We start from the raw sequence: 18532 nt of genomic DNA on the forward strand, positions 1-18532 counted from the left end.
TACGCCTCTTTATAATATTTATACTGTATATACCTGTCACACTTGCCAGTTGCTTCTGGTGTCATTGTACAGAGGGTACCTAGTGACAGCACTAGGATCCACTTCCTCTATCAAGGAATAAACAATTGAAATTGAATTGATCGTGCTAAAAAAATAAGGTGTTCATCTCCGTCAACAGAGGTGGCCGAGGTTGACCTTGAGGCAGCTATCTCCATTAAAATAAACAAATAAAGTTTCTGGTTTACCTAATTTTCCCAAATATGTCCACATACTCAGGTAGGTTTTCATTCTATGGAATAATAGAAAGAAAATGATAAAAAATAAATAAATTTTTATCTTACTCCATATAAAAAATTAATTCTTATATGCGATATAATAAAATAAGCGTGTATTAATCATATGTCATTCATGGATATATGGGAGAATAAGGTGTGTGTGTGTGTGTGTGTGTGTGTGTGTGTGTGTGTGTGTGTGTGTGTGTGTGTGAGAGAGAGAGAGAGAGAGTGCGCACAGTTTGGTGTAATGCATCTACTGTGGCAGCTTTCTGTTAGTGTTAAGGTACAAGCACCTTGTTTTCAGCTACCGCCGCTGGCTAGCCCTTGTGGCGAGCAGGGAAGCAACTTGCATAAGTCCTCCCCTGCCAGTACACAGCCTCTTCACCATCAAGGACTCCTCCTAAGCCTCCTCGTGGCAACACACGGTAACTGGGTGCCTCTTGGGCCCAAGCTAGACCAACAGAGGATCTCGGAATAGCAGTGGGCCCCAGTGGGACGGCACAAATGCCCACTGGCCTGTGCACACGTCCTGGCGCCTACTAACCACTATCCCGCTGCCTTGCTGATTAACCTTCATAGGTATAAGACTATGGGAGTAAACCCCGAACGAAAAATGTGAGGTGGAGCACCGCATCAGGAAGACATGCTTACTAGGGTGTGTCAATTTTGTCAACATGTTAAAAATCAAATTTGGTAGTCAAAATATTGTGCCTCTTTATGTCTAAACTTGAGATTAGCAAACAAAAATGAATTGAAATAACCCTCACCTACATCAATTATACCTTAAAGTTTCAAATATCAGTATTTCAACAAATTAATGAGACTTGATTAGAATTATTCACTTGATATTAACTAATCTCATGTAAGCATATGGATTATGGAGTATTTTATGGTTCTATAGCTTGTGTACAATATGCATGTCAGAACATGAACATGAACAGGCTCTCCGTGTGGGACAGTTTAATTTTTGTTTTGACTTGTACCAAGCGTGAGGATAAGGCGCCCGGCTCACTCTCCTTCTAGATATCATAGACGGTGGTTTGCTCTCATTGCACTTGCACCTACTCTACCAGACGAATTCTACATTTTAATTATTGTAAGTAGGGCATATTGATTGTCGCAGTTACTTATATCATTGTATAAAACATTATGTTCTAAGAAATTATTATGTTATTTCTGTTACAGCATTTTTGATAAACAAATTGATATTTTTGAAACAACAATTGAATTATGAAACATTGAAATATTTTTCTATTTGTCAGATAGTGTGAAGATGTCAAAATTGAAGACAAGAAGTCAGTTGTCAACCCACTTGAGCCTGCTAGTTGGTAAAGGGAAGGAGCTTCCTGTATCAGAACTTCCAACAGTGAGAGACATGCTAAGATTAGGGTTACTCCTTCGAGAAAAAAATGCAAAGGACAGAAGGAACTATACAGATAAAGAACTCATAAATGACATGATAGTCCCTCTTCTGCATCAATGGACAAAAGCTAATGCACTATTCAAACCACCTGTGATTAATCAGTGTCGAACTATTGAGCTAAAACTAACGAAATTATGGCACAAAGCAGTTGAAACATCACTTGGTAAAGGAAACTTGGCCAGGAAAAATGAATTTCTGCACACACTTGATACTCTGTTTGACATTTTGACCTGCAAGTGCTCCATACAATTATGTTCTGAATCCAACTGTTCTCACTCAGGTAAGAGAGAAAATAATTCCCACATTGATTGTGGTTGTCCTCGTGAAAAGAAGATCCCTGTTTTAGAGCTTGAATTTATAAAGGCACAGAGGACAAAGGCAGAAGGCCAAGGAAGTATGCAAATGGGTTCAATAGATTATTCAGAAACAAAGAAGCAGATTGCTAATGCCAAGAAGAGAGAACAAATCCGAGAGAGGGAACAAAAGAAGAAAATGAAGAGTGAAGAAGCCATCCAAAGAGAGGAAGAGCTGTGTCAAGATGTTTATCACTTCTTTGATAGTTCTTCTGATGAACAGGAAGCAACATCAGATGATAGTTCCAAAGAGCCATCTGAACCTTTACCAAAGAAAATGAAATACAACACAAGAAATATTTCAAACATTGCTTTAGCTAGTATTCGCCACCATGCTGGACTTCGTGAGGCTGCAGAAATTGCAACTGCCGCTTGGATAGATGCAGGCCTCATCAGCCGAGAGGATGTATCTTTGGTGATAGATCATAATAAAATTAGAAGAGCACAAGAAAAAATAATGAAGGAAATATCTGATCAGCATGAAAAAGATTTAAGCGAGGGAGGGCTCTCCTGTCTTTTGTTTGATGGAAGAATAGATGACACAAAAGTTTTGCTAGAAGTAGAGGGAGTGAACAGAAAGTTTCCAGGTCTCATCAAAGAAGAACACTACTCTGTCTGTTCTGAGCCTGGTGGTCGGTTTTTGTTTCACTTTGCTCCCGAAACTGAAGTAGAAGGGAAGAAACATGCAGAGGTCATTGCTGATCATATTTTATGTTGGGTTCAGGAGAGAGGACTTGGCAGTTCACTGCAGGCTGTTGGTGGAGATTCAACTGCAGTGAACACCGGATGGCAGGGGGGTGTAATGACGCATTTAGAGAAAAAACTAGGAAGAAGACTTGTTTGGATTGTATGTGATTTACATACAGGCGAGCTACCTCTTCGTCATCTCATCCAGGAACTTGATGGTCCTACAAAGAGCAACAACAAGTGGTCAGGTCCCCTTGGCATCATGCTGGATGAAGCAACACAACTAGAAATAAATACAACCTTTCCAAAGGTCGAAGTTGGCCCTCCCCTTCCGGCGTTGTCTGAAGGAGTCATCAAAGATCTCAGCACAGATCAATCCTATGCTTATCGTATTGCCCAAGCAATAAGATCAGGAGAAGTGCCTCAGTCATTGGCTCTCTTGGAGATTGGACCTGTCAGTCACAGCCGTTGGTTAACTACAGCTCTTCGTTTCTGCAGGATTTGGATTTCCAAACACGAATTGAAGGGCAAAGTGCTGAAGAATTTGAGGTTAATTGTTGAATTTATTATTGGAGTTTATCTTCCCCAGTGGTTTAGTGTGAAACTTAATCCTATGTGGGTGGATGGGCCCAATCACCTTTTGTTTCAATTGCAGCTAGTAAGAACACAGAGGAAGGTAGTGAGGGACATCGTGTTACCTGTGGCAAGAAGGTCCGCTTGGTATGCTCGATCAGAAGCAGTTTTGCAAGCAATGCTTTGCAGTCAATGTACCAATCTCCGAACCGAGGCTGTAGAAGTCATTCTAAAGATTAGAGGAACGCTAATAGATGACGACCAGTTGGGAGACTGTTCGTTTCATTCAAGAAAAGTTCCCCCAATAAACGTCAATGCCACCAAATTGTCAGAATTGGTTGACTTGAGTTTGGAAGTCTTAGAGCCACCATTGACAACAAGTCTAACTAGCCAAGAATTGAGAAACCTTAAAGAGACTCCAATGCAGGTGCCGAAGTGGCCTTCCCACACTCAAAGTGTGGAGAGATGTGTGAAAATGGTCACAGAAGCAGCGGGCCATGTTTACAGCCACGAGAGGCGAGAAGGTTACATCAAAGCACAAATAGCAAGCAGACTACTGATGACAAGAAACCAAAGCAAAGAGAGTATGAAGGCATTGGTTACTTTCAAATAGACTACGGATAATAAAATATAATAATTTGAAACTTGAAACAGTAACATGTGTGCAAACGCTGGTTATGTTATAAATTCACAAATATGTACATTTAAAAATCCATTTGATGTAGGTAGGACTTATTATAAAAAAAAATTTATGCCAGAATATTGTTTTGCATGCTTAAAGACTACAATAAATTGCTACCAAATTACTCGATTTTCAATTTAGCCAGTTCACCCCCTAAATTGACACACCCTAATATTGCTTACAGAGCCTAACAAGACCCCAACGGCGGTATAGGCTGAAAAGGTCACCAATATGGGAACCCAACGACTACATCGGCGGATGAAGGCAGTGCATGATGGACAGGCTACTAAGGCGAAACCCAACAAACTGGGCTATCGGCAGTCCATTGCAACTCTCCCTCTCCCCAGTCATTGCAACAATTGCACCACTAGATCTCAAAAAGTTAGAGTCAAGATGTGCGACGGCAGCCTGCGCTCCTGCCTCACCGCATAAATCAACTCATGGGCAGACATCATCCAGGTCATCATACTTATAAAAATTTCTATAACCCCAAAAGTAGTATACCATCCACCCCAACGCTACCATTTAATTTCTAGAACAACTTCTCAGGAGTGAAGTAGCTACGGCATCTGTCCAACATTCCCAGCTTTCGGGAGGCAGCTTTCGCAATGTTGAGGATGTGTGGCTTCCATGACATATTGGAGGAAATGGGGAGGCCTAGCATATCTACCTTATAATTTGGCAGAATGGTAGCGTCCTGAAATGTGATTGGTGGGAGATCTTCAATTTTGGAAAGTTGGTAAATACTGTGTTTTATTACTATTGAATTTAACCAAATTTCTTCCTCCCCACTCGGAGATGCTGTACGGATCCGCATTGATAAAAGAAACGATATCAACTCTAGAAACAGATCTAGTTTGAGAGTTACGGGGAAGGGAAAAATGAGAAGAGTGAAGAGTAGAATCATCAGCTTAAGAATGGGTAGAACTAGGAGTAGTGTGAAGGATGAGAGTAAGTGAAAGAAAAAAACAGTAAAACAACACGTAGAGAAAGAGCAAGAGATTGTACCTTTGGCAACAACTGACATAGATACATTCTCAAGGAAGCTTGAAATGAGAGAACTGAGTGGAGGAGAGAAACCATAAAAAGGAAGTTTATAAAGCAAAGACTTGTGCCATACCCTGTCAAATGCTTTAGAGAAGTCGAGAGCCAACACAAAGGTTTCCCCATAATCCCCAAGAGAGCAGATCACCAGTAGATCTCGCTTGACTGAAGCCATACTGGTGATTCGATAAAAGAGAAAGGCTTTTAAGGTGACGACGAAAACGAGTGTTTAAGATAGTTAAGAAAATCTTAGAGAGGGATGAAATTAGGGCAATGGGGCGATAGTTGGAGGGTTTAGAATGGTCACCCTTCTTCGGGATTATTATCATCATTATTAATTTATTATTTTTTTTTTATTATAAATTTCATTTACTAGGAATTAATATTATTATTATTATTATTATTATTATTATTATTATTATTATTATTATTATTATTATTATTATTATTATTATTCAATTTCAATTGTTTATTCCTTGATAGAGGAAGCGGGATCCTAGTGCTGTCACTAGGTACCCCTGTACAATGACACCAGAAGCATCTGGGAAGTGTGACAAGTATATACAGTATAAATATTATAAAGGGGCTTACTAAAGCCTAAGGAAGGAAGGATAATCCTTTTATACATAATCAATATTACAGGGATCATCATGTCTCCGTCAGGGGGTCGTGGAGTGGTGGTCCAGCAGGCGTCACGGAAGGCTTGTGTGTGGGGACATCTTAGGAGGTAGTGGATAAGGGAGATTATTGTTGTTATTATTATTATTATATATTCGCCCCCCTGGCCCCGATGTGGGTCAGTGATCTGCGTCCGGGTGGGCTATGGAGATGGAGATGTTCGGGGTACTTGGTTCTAACTACAGGGGCGAACATAAACACCTGTAGAGTTCTGTAGGTTCTTATTAACGGAAATATACAGGAGTGCGCTTACAAGCGCAGGTAGTCCTTACACTCCTATAGGGTCAACTGACCTCACTCTGACCTCTCAGGCGACATGTGGTAAGTGCTATACTAGCAGCTTCCAAATGTCGCCAGGCACATTTATCTAAGCGTGTGGTGACATGAAACAGGGGCATTGCCACACGCTACTGACTAGAGAAATAATGTGTATATATAGAGTACATACATGGTATACATACAACATACATAATATACATACACCTCCCCTCCCCCTATACGCTCATACCAAAGTCTTGAGCTGACATTTTCCTGTGGATCCGTTCTGAGCGTCGAGGGGCTTAATCACTGGGGGGGGATATGGGACTCAGCACTGGTGACGGGGTCAGCGGAATGCGTTACAATGCTTTACGGGGCGGAGGAAACAGCGGTTCCTCCACCACACCCGACCGCTGGGTAACCGCACCTGGTAGTCCCGTGACCTTCCGAGACCCATGACTACGCCCACTTTGTCCCAACGTAGGGAGGTCGGGTCCTGGACACGGACTTGGGTGCCGACACTCAACCTGGGGAGAGGACGGGCGTGGTCGTTGTGGCGGGCGACGACGTCTTGAATACGTTCGGCGGCTCGGCGATCAAAATCCTCTGTCTTGGCCTGCCACTCCTTGGAGAAGGATTGAGGGTGAGCAGGGACACAAGAACGGAGGGGGCGTCCATACAAGACCTGGGCAGGGGAGCGTCCGGTGTAATTGGGTGTGTTGCGGAGCTCAAGGAGACCCTGGTCGAAGGCCTCGCAGTCAATATTCCCAGAAGGGGCCACTTTGAGGATGAGGTGCTTCAGGGATTTGACAGCAGCCTCAGCGTGGCTGTTGGACTGCAGGTAATGAGGCGGTGACAACACATGCCGGACTCCCCATCGGTCGAGGAACGCAGCAAAGTCCCGGCTTGTGAACTGGGGCCCTCCGTCGGTTCACAGGCGTACAGGAACGCCCACGTAACGGAAGTAGTGGCGGAACTTGCTGATGGTGGCGGCAGATGTCGTATCATTACCGCACTTGATGACAACCAGCCAACCAGAGAGACGGTCGACGATAACCAGGAAGGCCTCTCCTGACACATAGAAAAAGTCGGCCGACACAGACTCAAAGGGGCGGGTGGGGTTGTCGTCACTCATGAAGGGTTCCTGCTGCTGGCTGGGTTGTAGTACTTGGCGGGGCTTACACGCCTGGACAGCATTGGAGATGTCGGGGTCGATGCCAGGCTGGAACACAGTCTGTCTTGCACGCCATTTGGTGGCCTCGGCTCCACGGTGACTGTCGAGGAGGCGAGCCAAGGCTCGGGGACGTGAAGTAGCAGGGACAACTACCGAAGGAGAGGTGTCACTGGCCAGAGGTAGGGGTAGGGCGGCAGCGGGGTTGGGCGGCAGCGGGGTAGGGCGGCAGCGGGGTAGGGCGGCAGCAGGGTAGTTGCTGCTCCCTTCGTGCACCCTGTTGGCGTATTTTACCTCAAGAACCGGTGTTGGGAAGTCCTGGGAGATGATGGCCAACTCTTGGCAATGTCTGTAGGACAGCAAAGGAGTCGGGACACCATTATGCACGTCAATCCAGGCTTGACACGAACTGTTGCCAAAGGTGACATGTGCATAGAGTGAACCTAGGGCTGGGGCCATCTGTGAACCGTCTGCCGTGACGCGGAGGTCCTTGGGAGGCGGTCCTAGATCACTTGGAGAGAGCCCCAAGCATTGCAAATGCTGGGGACCGATGACCGTAGCCTCAGCACCGGTGTCGGGCAGCATCTCGAGACAGGATGACACACTGCCGTAGGTCACGATGACGCTGACGTGCTGGGGAACTTTGGTCCTGGGACGCAAGGAGTACACCCTCGTAATATGGGTCGGGCTTTGTCCAGGGTCGTCGTCGTGCCTCTGATTTGGCGACTGTGGGCGGCCTTCACTGGTGGAGGGGCGCTGCTGCTTCCGCCGACGCTGTCCCTTAGGTTTTTTGGTCGGGCAACACTTGTCGTAGTGGCCCAGGCGGCCACACACATTGCACTGGACGTGTTTGGCTGGGCACCGTACTGTAAGTGACCAGTGGCCCTTGCGGTCACATCTGTCGCAGGTAGACTCGGCAGCTGGACACACCTGTGTTCCGTGCTGCCTACCACAGCTGTTGCAAAGGGAGCCGGGCGTGGGCGTGGCGGGCGTAGGCGTTGGGGCAGACTTCTTGTCTTTCTTGTATTGGGACATAGCCCGTACGGCTGTAGGGGGAGCTCGGATGGCAGAGGTAGCACACCTGGCAGCCTCATAGGAGTGACATACTGTCAACACATCCTTAAGAGGAGAGGAAGAGTCGAACGAGGTGAGGCGTTGGACAAGCTCCTCGTCCTTAACACCCATCAGGATCACCTGCTTCAACTGGGTCTCCTCGCACTGCTGGTGATTACCGGGACATATGTCTATCTCTTCCGAGGCTCTCTTGAGTCGTACGTAGAAATCATCAAAAGTCTTGCCCTCCATCTGTCTACAGCTAAGCACTTCCCTCCTGCGGAGAGCTTCATTCTGCTGACCTTTGATGTGCCGTTCTAGAACATCCAGTACCTCCTCTACAGACAACAAAGACGTTGGGGGCACTTGCAACGTATGTTCCAACACATGCTGCGTTCCCAAAGACAGGCACATACGTAGCTGAATGAGTTGTTTAGGCTGTGGCAAGCTCTGGAGATCCACCATTGTAGCATAATCAGTCCACCGTCGCCGCCACTCACGAAAAGTCTGGAAAGTCTCATCAGGCTTCAAGGTGGGTGGGGGTTGGACAACCACTTTGGTAGAAGGCGTTGACGAGGTATCTGAGCCAGTCGGTACCTGAGTAGTGGAAGGGCCAAGGGCTTGATTAGCAGTGAGGCTAGATATCAAAGCTGCAAACCGTTCGTTATCTTCCAATCTCCGTTGGTGGTCCTCAGCACATTTTTTCGCTTCGTCCTGACGCCTCCTCCCTCATAAGCTTCATCAGAGCAATTATCTCTGAGGACGAGGCTGAGGGTCGAGGGGTGTGGCTGGGAGAGGGTGGGGCGTCGCGCACTGACTGGTCATCCATCTCTGTAGAGCTGTCATCCGTCTGATTCATCCGGGCGCTAGGGACACCGCTGCGTGAGGGTGAGGCCCGGGGCATAATTACTTTATCTGTATATTGTATCTCAAATCAGTGTTGACCGGTCAGCCCGTCATATCAACCAGATATGAGACAACAAAATTAATTGAATACACAGATAAGTAACTTATATCTATCTATCTATATATATATATATATATATATATATATATATATATATATATATATATATATATATATATATATATATAAAATATATATGAAGAAATGACCAGCGGTCAGTGTGTTCGTGCGTGGGTTGGTGTGTGTAGGCGCGGTGGAGCGCGGAGGGAGGCGAGGCGGTGGGGGGTGAGCAGTGGGGGTGAGTTACCCTTGAGGCAGCCTGGGACGGTCGCGCTGACCCACCACTCCTCACAAATGCCCTATATCAGCCTTCCACCTTAGGGAATCCTTTAAAACAAGGACACACACTTTAACACTACACACACACGAGGGGCACTTAAAGACACTTCACAGGAAATTGCAGTCACTGCACACTGCTCAAAACTCGTTGGTCATTCAAACGAATTTTTGACGGAGTTGACGGAGGAGGTCTACCGGCCTTGATTTTACACGCGAACGCACTTATTTCCACTTAATCGATCACTTGATACTCACTGCGCCATGGAGATGTTCGGGGTACTTGGTTCTAACTACAGGAGCGAACATAAACACCTGTAGAGTTCTGTAGGTTCTTATTAACGGAAATATACAAGGGTGCGCTTACAAGCGCTGGTAGTCCTTACACTCCTACAGGGTCAACTGACCTCACTCTGACCTCTCAGGCGACATGTGGTAAGTGGTATATTAGCAGCTTCCAGATGTCGCCAGGCACATTTATATAAGCGTGTGGTGACATGAAACGGGCATTGCCACACGCTACTGACTAGAGAAATAATGTGTATATATAGAGTACATACATGGTATACATACAACATATATGATATACTGTACATACAGGCTAATCCCCATAAAAAAAAATAAAAAAGTAAAAAAATAAAAATATAAAAATAAATAAAATTAAATTTTCCTACTACTTCAAATACCTGCCCACTTTGAACAAGTTGTATTGTTGGTAATTTTAACGGTTAAAATACTTGAAAATATAAATTTCCAACGGAAACGCCATAGAATAAATTATCTCTATTTTTTTCTCTTTCACCCTATATATGACTCAATATATACTGTAAGTAGGTGTTGGCAACTTCTAGATATTTACCGTCTCATGTCCCACCCAGTAGAAGAATTTGAAGTAGCAAGACGTTTGGACAAACTGAAGCTAAAAGTGCTCTACCACCCTCATTGACTTACCAATGAAACTCTACAAGGAGTTCTCCGCGGAACTAGCTAAACCCCTCTGCTCCATCACCAATGCTTCCCTCAGCCAAGCAAGATGCCCAGCTGATTGGAAGACCTCTTATGTGTCACCAGTGCCCAATTCAACGAGCCTATAATCCTTAAATGAACTACGACCCATTGCCATCACCCCAATGATCGGCTGTGACCATCAGTTTCGGGGTTGTGTACGCATTGTAGTGGATCTCTCCCCTACAAACTACATCCGCATTCCAATGCAACAGTATCCTAGCAACCAAGCGAGCTGTTTAGGAGGGGGGGGGTCACCAGCTGCTACAGTATCCTAGCAACATGGGGGGGGATCGGCACCTGCTACGTCTTCCCTAGCAAAGGAGTCAAGAAACCGGCGAGTTCTTACGGGTTTACTTCCGGCTGCTGTGTATATAAGCTCTGTCTCTCCATTGAGATTCATTCTGGCCTACGTTCCTGAACAGGCAACACCTCCTCCAAGCAAGCTCCTCGCTGTCCTCCAGCTCTCATTCACCCTGGAGGACAGCAACACGCAACATCTCCTCTAACGAAGCTCCTGCATAGATACCTCCTCAAGCACGCTACTCACTGAACGTGTCTTCTGGGCAAGCTTCTCGCCACACGGCATCTCCAGCACCAGACTGTCTTTCATATAATATATTTTATATAAGAAATTCACCACCTAGAGTTTCCATCCATCCCGTCCTGAGTGCTAGACACATAATAACACGTAACTCTACAGCATCACCGCGCGGGTAGGACAAAGATTCGCGTCTTACTGCCACTGCCAGCACAAGCAATGGCCAGTACACGTGAATTTCGTCGTACTAAACTCACCGAAAATGATGTACCTGGGGCAAGAATAATCCACAGTGATATTTCACAACACTGTTTGTCAGCTAAAGAGATGGCTGGAGTGTAGAGGCTTGCCAGTCACAGGAAATAAGCCAACATTAATGTAAAGGTAAGGAAAAATGTTCAATGAAAATGGCTACAAATTAGAACAATATATCTTTGTGTTTGTGTTATGACTTCGATTTATAAATTGCAAGTCAATATGGCTGGTTATTCATACAATACAACATGCCATGCCATAACAACAATGTCGAGTGGCTCCTTTCTTTAAAGACTTCCCTATTGTACTTTGAACAACACCTGTACTTAATTCCATTGTCCCCAGACGTCCTTTGTTACTGTGTGGTGGTCGCGCTTTATCATTCAAACTGGTGCAGTGAACCAGAATGTTTGTCCTACTTTGCAGCTGACAACACACACATGCGTACGGGCGGATTCTATTTATAGCAATTTTCGGGGGTCGCCGATCAGCGCTATACCCAGCTTAATCTGCGAGAGTTTGGTTTTGACTGGGCATATGCTGATATTACAGGCACCATAGATCTAAAGCAATTTGGCAATTTGAAAACTTCCTCCACCACTCACTGTCTTCACAGCTTTCTCAGCTACATATACCGCCATCTGGAAAAAACTAAAGACGTATATGGCTGTCTCATTCATTGACTTCACTAAGGCATTCGACCTAGTCGACCACAATTTAATCATCAACAAAGCTATCGACTTCGGGTTTCGGAAGTCTTATAATATGGTTTATAAACTTCTTAGTGACCGACGCCAAGCTGTACGCTTCTGGGGACTGTCTCCACCTTTCAGTCACTCAACTGTGACGTCCCCCAAGGCACCGAGATGGGACCGCTCTGCTTCCTTGTGTTTATCAATGATGCCCTGAGAAAAACTGCCGCCCGTTGGAGAGATGTCGATGAATCCACCATTGGGATCAGCGTCAACAACTCGGCTCCCGACTACAACGCCCTCCAGAATATACTGAACAGTCTCTAAAATTGGGCCACCAACAACCACGTCACAATCAACCATACCAAGACCATGGTTATGCACATCAACCTCTCCTCTGACCTTGTCCCACCTCCCTCCATTACTTTGCGCCCCAACACACTCCAGGTTAGGGACTCCACCAAGTTCCTCGGCGTCACTATAGATAACAAGCTAAATTGAAAAACACACTTGCAATTGTCCAGTTTTCGTCTCCACCTTCTCCGCTGTTTCAAGTCCCTCGGAGTTCTCGCGCCCGACCCAGTGCCGGATTTAGACCTGTGGAGGCCCATGGGCAGCCTCTTTGTGGAGGCCCCTCTCATTATAACTACCCAAGAGGGTGGGGTGGTGAGTGAAGCAAGCCTAAACATCTGGGAGTTCCGGGGGGCGCTGTAAGCCCACCGGGAAAATTTTGAAATTTTGGAGAATTTTGAAGCCATGATGGAATAGATAAACATGAATTTTAAAGAATGAAAATAAAAATACTCCAAATGAATAAACATTAATAAAATATTGTAATATATCGAGGCCCCAGATTGTGGAGGCCCCTGGGCAGCTGCCCACTTTGCCCACTCCTGAATCCGGCCCTGGCCCGACCTCCTCAGTGCTTACTCAACTTTCATACTTCTCAAGCTCACCTATGTCTCCCATGCCTGGTCTACCTCCCTAAATGCCACACAACGGAAACTTTTAGGGTAAGTTTCGTTTTAGGTCGAGCATGGAATTTCACATTTCTAATTATATAGAGAGAAAAAAAACCTATTCTATTATATTTCCAGCGCAGATTTATATTTTTCGAATGTTTTAACCTATAAGGCCTCCTCAATTACCAACAATATTGGTTGGTCAGAGTGGGCTGGGCTTTGAAGTAGATGGAAAATGTGGGGTAAAATACTAAAAAGAATATCAAACAAACTTACCTAACCTATAAAAATTCTAAAACTGTACAACATTTTTCCCTAATTCGTGTTTTCGGTGTTCAGATAAGCAGGGCAATCCATAAACTCGAAAGCGATTTTTAACCTCGTCATCTGCTTCCACCCCGACATCCTTCGACCAGTAATTGCTGTTCTACAACCGCATCAAATCCATACGAGCACGTACTGATCATTATAACCACCCAATCCCAACCATTGTAAAAATTATCAACAACTCGGAGTTAACCAGTGTGTTCAGTCCCCGCCACTCTTACTTTTGCACTGAAAATATGTTGAAATATCCTGTATTATGACCTCACCTTGATTATATCCTATATCATATTTGGGTAAATTTGCATTTTCAACCACTATGGCACTCGAGTTGAGCAATATGTTTTACTGGTGGTTTAGACACTTTTAAGACACTTTTCCTTTATGACATTTTCCTCTCAAATGACTTAAATATACTGGGGGATCCAGGGGGGCGAAGCCCCCCAGTTACAAGGTTAGGTTAGGTAATTTTAGGTCATTTGTGAGGGAACGTCAAAGGAGAAATGTCTTAAAATTGTCTAAACCAACTAGAGAGCCATATTGGTTGAAAATGCAAATTTACCCATATTTGTACCACTCACGTTACTCGTCTATATTTGTCAATCAAGTGACCCATTCCTCAACTATGTAGTGTAATATTTTCAGCCTTTTGGCTCCCATGTTCATTCAATAAGCCGTTAATGATTATTTGAGGTCAATGTGAGGTCCAACGAATTACCCAAAAGTACCCAAATGTACCCAAAAGTATATTAAATCAGGGTAAAATCTTAACGAATATATGTTTTATATCAATAAAACCTGATTAATAATGTTTTCATTGAAATGTAGTCAAAATAATGAAATAATAAACAGCAAAAAACGCTAAATTCCAAAGAGTCACCTATCCAAAATGGAGATATAATTACCGATGTTTCTGTTACTTTGGGGTATTTAACATAGCCGTAGGATTTACTTTTCGTTAGGTTAGGTTAGGTTAGGTTAGGTTAGGTTAGGTTAGGTTAGGTTAGGTTAGGTTAGCGAAGTGCATCACGATGGATCTGAGTTATCTCCCTTGTTCACGAACTCTTTGGAATTTAGCGTTCGCCAATACTGAAAGTTTTTCGCTGTTTATTATTTCATCTTACAATTTTTTTTTACAAAATTACACTAAAAATATTATTAAACATGTTTTGTGTATGTATAACAGATATTCGTTAAGATTTTACCCTTATTTGCTATACTTTTGGGTACTTTTGGGTAATTCGTGGCTCCCGTCAATGTGGGATAAATCATTAAGCAGTATCTAATAAGATCCAAATGCACGCGGACCTCAATATACAAACATTACCTTACTAGTCAAGAGTTGAACCCAGGACCGAGAACAGGGGACGCTACTGGCACTACACGAACTTCATTAGTTAAACTAGACTTTGTTGGTTTACCTACAAAGTCTGCTCCTTCATCTTACTAAGCAACGATTGTGAAGTCTTAACTAGAACTGGGCAATTTGTGTGAATGAAAAAGTAAATAAAATTCACATACGCAAAACTCACTTTCATTTTACATACAAAAAAAAACGGTTGGCATTCAGAAAAAAGGTCGACCATGGAAACTACTGAAAAAAATTGAAGTATTAGTTTATTTTGAGGTGTTTCAAGCGAACCTGACTGTCAAATTTCCTTCACAAATAAACCACTATGGATATGTGGCACCCATCCGTCATTTACCAGCAATATTGGTTGCACAAAGTGGGCAGGGCTTTGACGTAAAGGGGAATTGAGGAATAAAAACACCCCCCCCCCAAAAAAAAAATATATAAATAAATAAATAACGAAACGAAACCTCGAAACCTAACAAAACCTCGTAACCATAAAGACCTGATTTAACCTCCTAGTCCCCCTGGCCGTTGTGCAAAAAACTTACCTTTATTAACAGATGCTAGAGGATACAATGATGCTACTTGTAGGAGGAAGTGGTGGAGTATAGTTCGTGTGATCGTTGAATCCAGAGCAAAATATTGTCAGTAATGTTTCTTCTTATTGCCGGCACAAAACACCCAACTCTTGATATCCTTCAACAATTGTTCTATATTTTGCGTATGAACGTCTATAGCACTTCACAGAGGTTGGCAGAATACTATGAGTCTCAAAAATGCCAATAGTAGCTGTTTCGTTTTCAATACATGAAGAATGGTTTACCAAGCCGAGATGGAACACCAGACCAGGGACCACTCACCAGTGCAGTACAGACTACAGACTAGCTAACTAATTCTAAACTCTGTGTACAAAGATATGTAGTATCTTGCGTTATTTAATGGGAGAATGACGAGTCACATGGTCTGTCTGACTGGTCGTTTATTCTCTGTTCTTGGTTACAAAGTGCCTAACACATTTCGTGTTTACACAAGCCTAAACACTTTCTGACTTTGGTAAGAAGTAACATAATATATAATATATATATTCAATAAAGGCAGCATATAAACATACATATATATAACACTATTTCTCCCTTTCAAAAGATAGCATGGCTGCTACAAATACTAAAGAAACAAAACTTACAGAATTACATATGGCAGGGAAGAAGGGAATAGAACACAACAAATATAACTTCCTAACTAAACAGTTTTGAAAGGCCTGTTCACAATTCAGATAATTAGAGGTCTAATTTAATTACAGGTCTCCTAACTCTGTTTGATCTTCTAGGACTATTCCCTCCATCAAGTTTTACAGGGGTTTCACTTGACCTCTGTGCCTTATCAGTGACAGACATATCATCACTACAATCAGTTGACACAGTGAGTGGATGCTGAGAAACATCATCTTTGACATCATCATGATGATGATCATCTGAAAATGTGTCAAGTTTATCATCATGTCCTGGTGCTACATTCATCTCGTCATGTGCCTGAATGATGTGATCCACATGAACATACCTCAAAGAGTTACCACATTTCACTAAACAGTCCTAGATCCACATACATAAGAACATAAGAACATAAGAATGGAGGAAACTGCAGCGGGCCTATTGGCCCATACTGGGCAGTCCCGTTTACACCCAACCCCTATTGCTCATAAAAGCATCCAACCTATGTTTAAAGCTATTCAGCGTATTCGAGTTAATGATGATATTTGGTAACTTGTTCCATTCATCCACTACTCTGTTTCTAAACCAGTGTTTACCTATTTCATGCCTAAATCTAAATTTGTCTAATTTAAAACCATTGTTACGAGTTCGCTCCTGGTTAGATAGTTTGAGTACCTTTGTAATGTCCCCTTTGTTTAGCCCTGCCTTCCACTTGTACACCTCTATCAGGTCGCCCCTCGCTCTACGTCTCTCGAGGGAATGCAAATTAAGATGCTTTAACCTGTCTCTATACTCAAGGTTCCTAATGCCCGGGATTAGTCTTGTCATTCTCCTCTGAATTCTTTCCAAGGATTCTATATCCATTCTGTAATACGATGACCAGAACTGAACTGCGTAATCCAGGTGTGGTTTCACAAGAGCAAGATACAGTTTTAGGATGACCTCGCTAGTCTTGTAACTAACACTCCTTTGTATGAACCCAAGTACTTTATTAGCCTTGTTATGAGCAAAAACACATTGTTTACTTGGCTTAAGGTTCCTACTTATCATTACTCCTAAATCTCTCTCACAGTCGGATTTCTCTATGGCATCGTTGTTCATCTGGTATCTGGTTTCCCTGTTTACATCTCCTATACTGAGTACTTTACATTTGTCCACGTTGAATTTCATCTGCCATTTTTCAGACCATTCGAAGAATTTGTTTAGATCTTCCTGTAGTTTTGCTGAGTCCTCATCAGATTTAATGACACCAGTTATCCACTTTGCATGTAGGAAGACTCACAAAAGTCAGTAGGTGCCAAGAATACCGGGCAGTCCGTTTAACCTATTGCTCATGTCATCGCCTATGTTTGAGCTATTCAGCGTGTTAGGTTTTATGATGTTGTTAACTTGTTCCATTTATCCCTCTGTTTTAAACCAGTGTTTACCTATTTCGGCTAAATCTAAATTTGTGTAATTTAAAACCATTGTTTTGATTAGCTCCTGGTTGGATAATTTGAGTACTTTGTATGTCCTTTGTGTTAGCCTGCCTTCATTATACACCTCTTCAGGTCGCCTCGCTCTACGTCTCTCAAGGGTGCAGGTTAAGTGCTTTAACCTGTCTCTATACTCAAGGTTCCTAATGCCCGGGATTAGTCTTGTCATTCTCCTCTGATTTCTTTCCAAGGATTCTATATCCATTCTGTGTTATAGTGAACTGAACTTAACTGTAATCAGGTGTGGTCTCTGAGCAGATACAGTTTTGGGTAGTCTTGTAACTAACACTCCTTTGTATGAACCGAAGTACTTTATGCTTGTTATGAGCAAAACACATTGTTTTGCTTGGCTTAAGTTCCTCTTATCATTACTCCTAAATCTCTCTCTCTTGTCGGATTTCTCTATGGCATCGTTGTTCATGCTGGTATCTGGTTTCCTGTTTATCTCTTATACTGAGTACTTTACATTTTGTCAACGTTGAATTTCATCTGTTTTCAGACTGGGCTTTAAAGTTTGTTTAGATCTTTCTGTTGTTTTGCCTAGTTAGTCCGTTTGATGTCGTCCTATTTTAGTGTGTCAGTAAATTTGTATGTTGTGTCTCTGCCGATATCTATGTCGTTTATGTATATAATAAATAATAATGGTCCAAGTACTGAGCCGTGGGAACTCAGCTTGGCGTTGCTCAATGGGACTTAGTGCGTTAATGCTCTTTCTGTTTCCTGCCCTGTAACCACGCCCTAATCCATTTAAGGATGTTGCAACTTTGATGCCATGGCTTCTACCTTTCTAATTAGTCTTGCGTGGGGACTCTGTCGGCTTTGCTAAAGGTGGATATGCCTAATTGTGCCTCTCGTCCACCTATTCGAAACTGATGAAAAGAATGTTAATTGATTGGTTTGGGCAGAACGTCAGCTTGTGAAATACTGGGAGTCATTGATCAATCTGTACTTCTCCGGGTGATTTCGAATAGAATTTGGAATGATTGTTAATGTATTTTGCCTACTGTTGATGTTAGACTGATTGGAGGTAGTTAGAGAGGTTAGTGATCTATCCCCTTCTTGAAAATCGGTTATTATCAGTTAGCTGTCTCTAAGGATTCTGGTACTACTGTTTTTAAGGACATGTTAGCAATTTGCTAAGGGTAATAAGCTCTTCCTTACATTCCTTTAATACTCTGGCAATATCTCGTCGGGACCAGGTGACATTAGGCTTTGGTTTGTCTATTTGCTTTTTTATCTGTTTACTAGTCACTACTATCTCCTTAATTTGTTTTTA

This window comes from Homarus americanus, unplaced genomic scaffold (assembly GCF_018991925.1).
Source record: "Homarus americanus isolate GMGI-L3 unplaced genomic scaffold, GMGI_Hamer_2.0 scaffold54679, whole genome shotgun sequence".
Classification (NCBI taxonomy): domain Eukaryota; kingdom Metazoa; phylum Arthropoda; class Malacostraca; order Decapoda; family Nephropidae; genus Homarus; species Homarus americanus.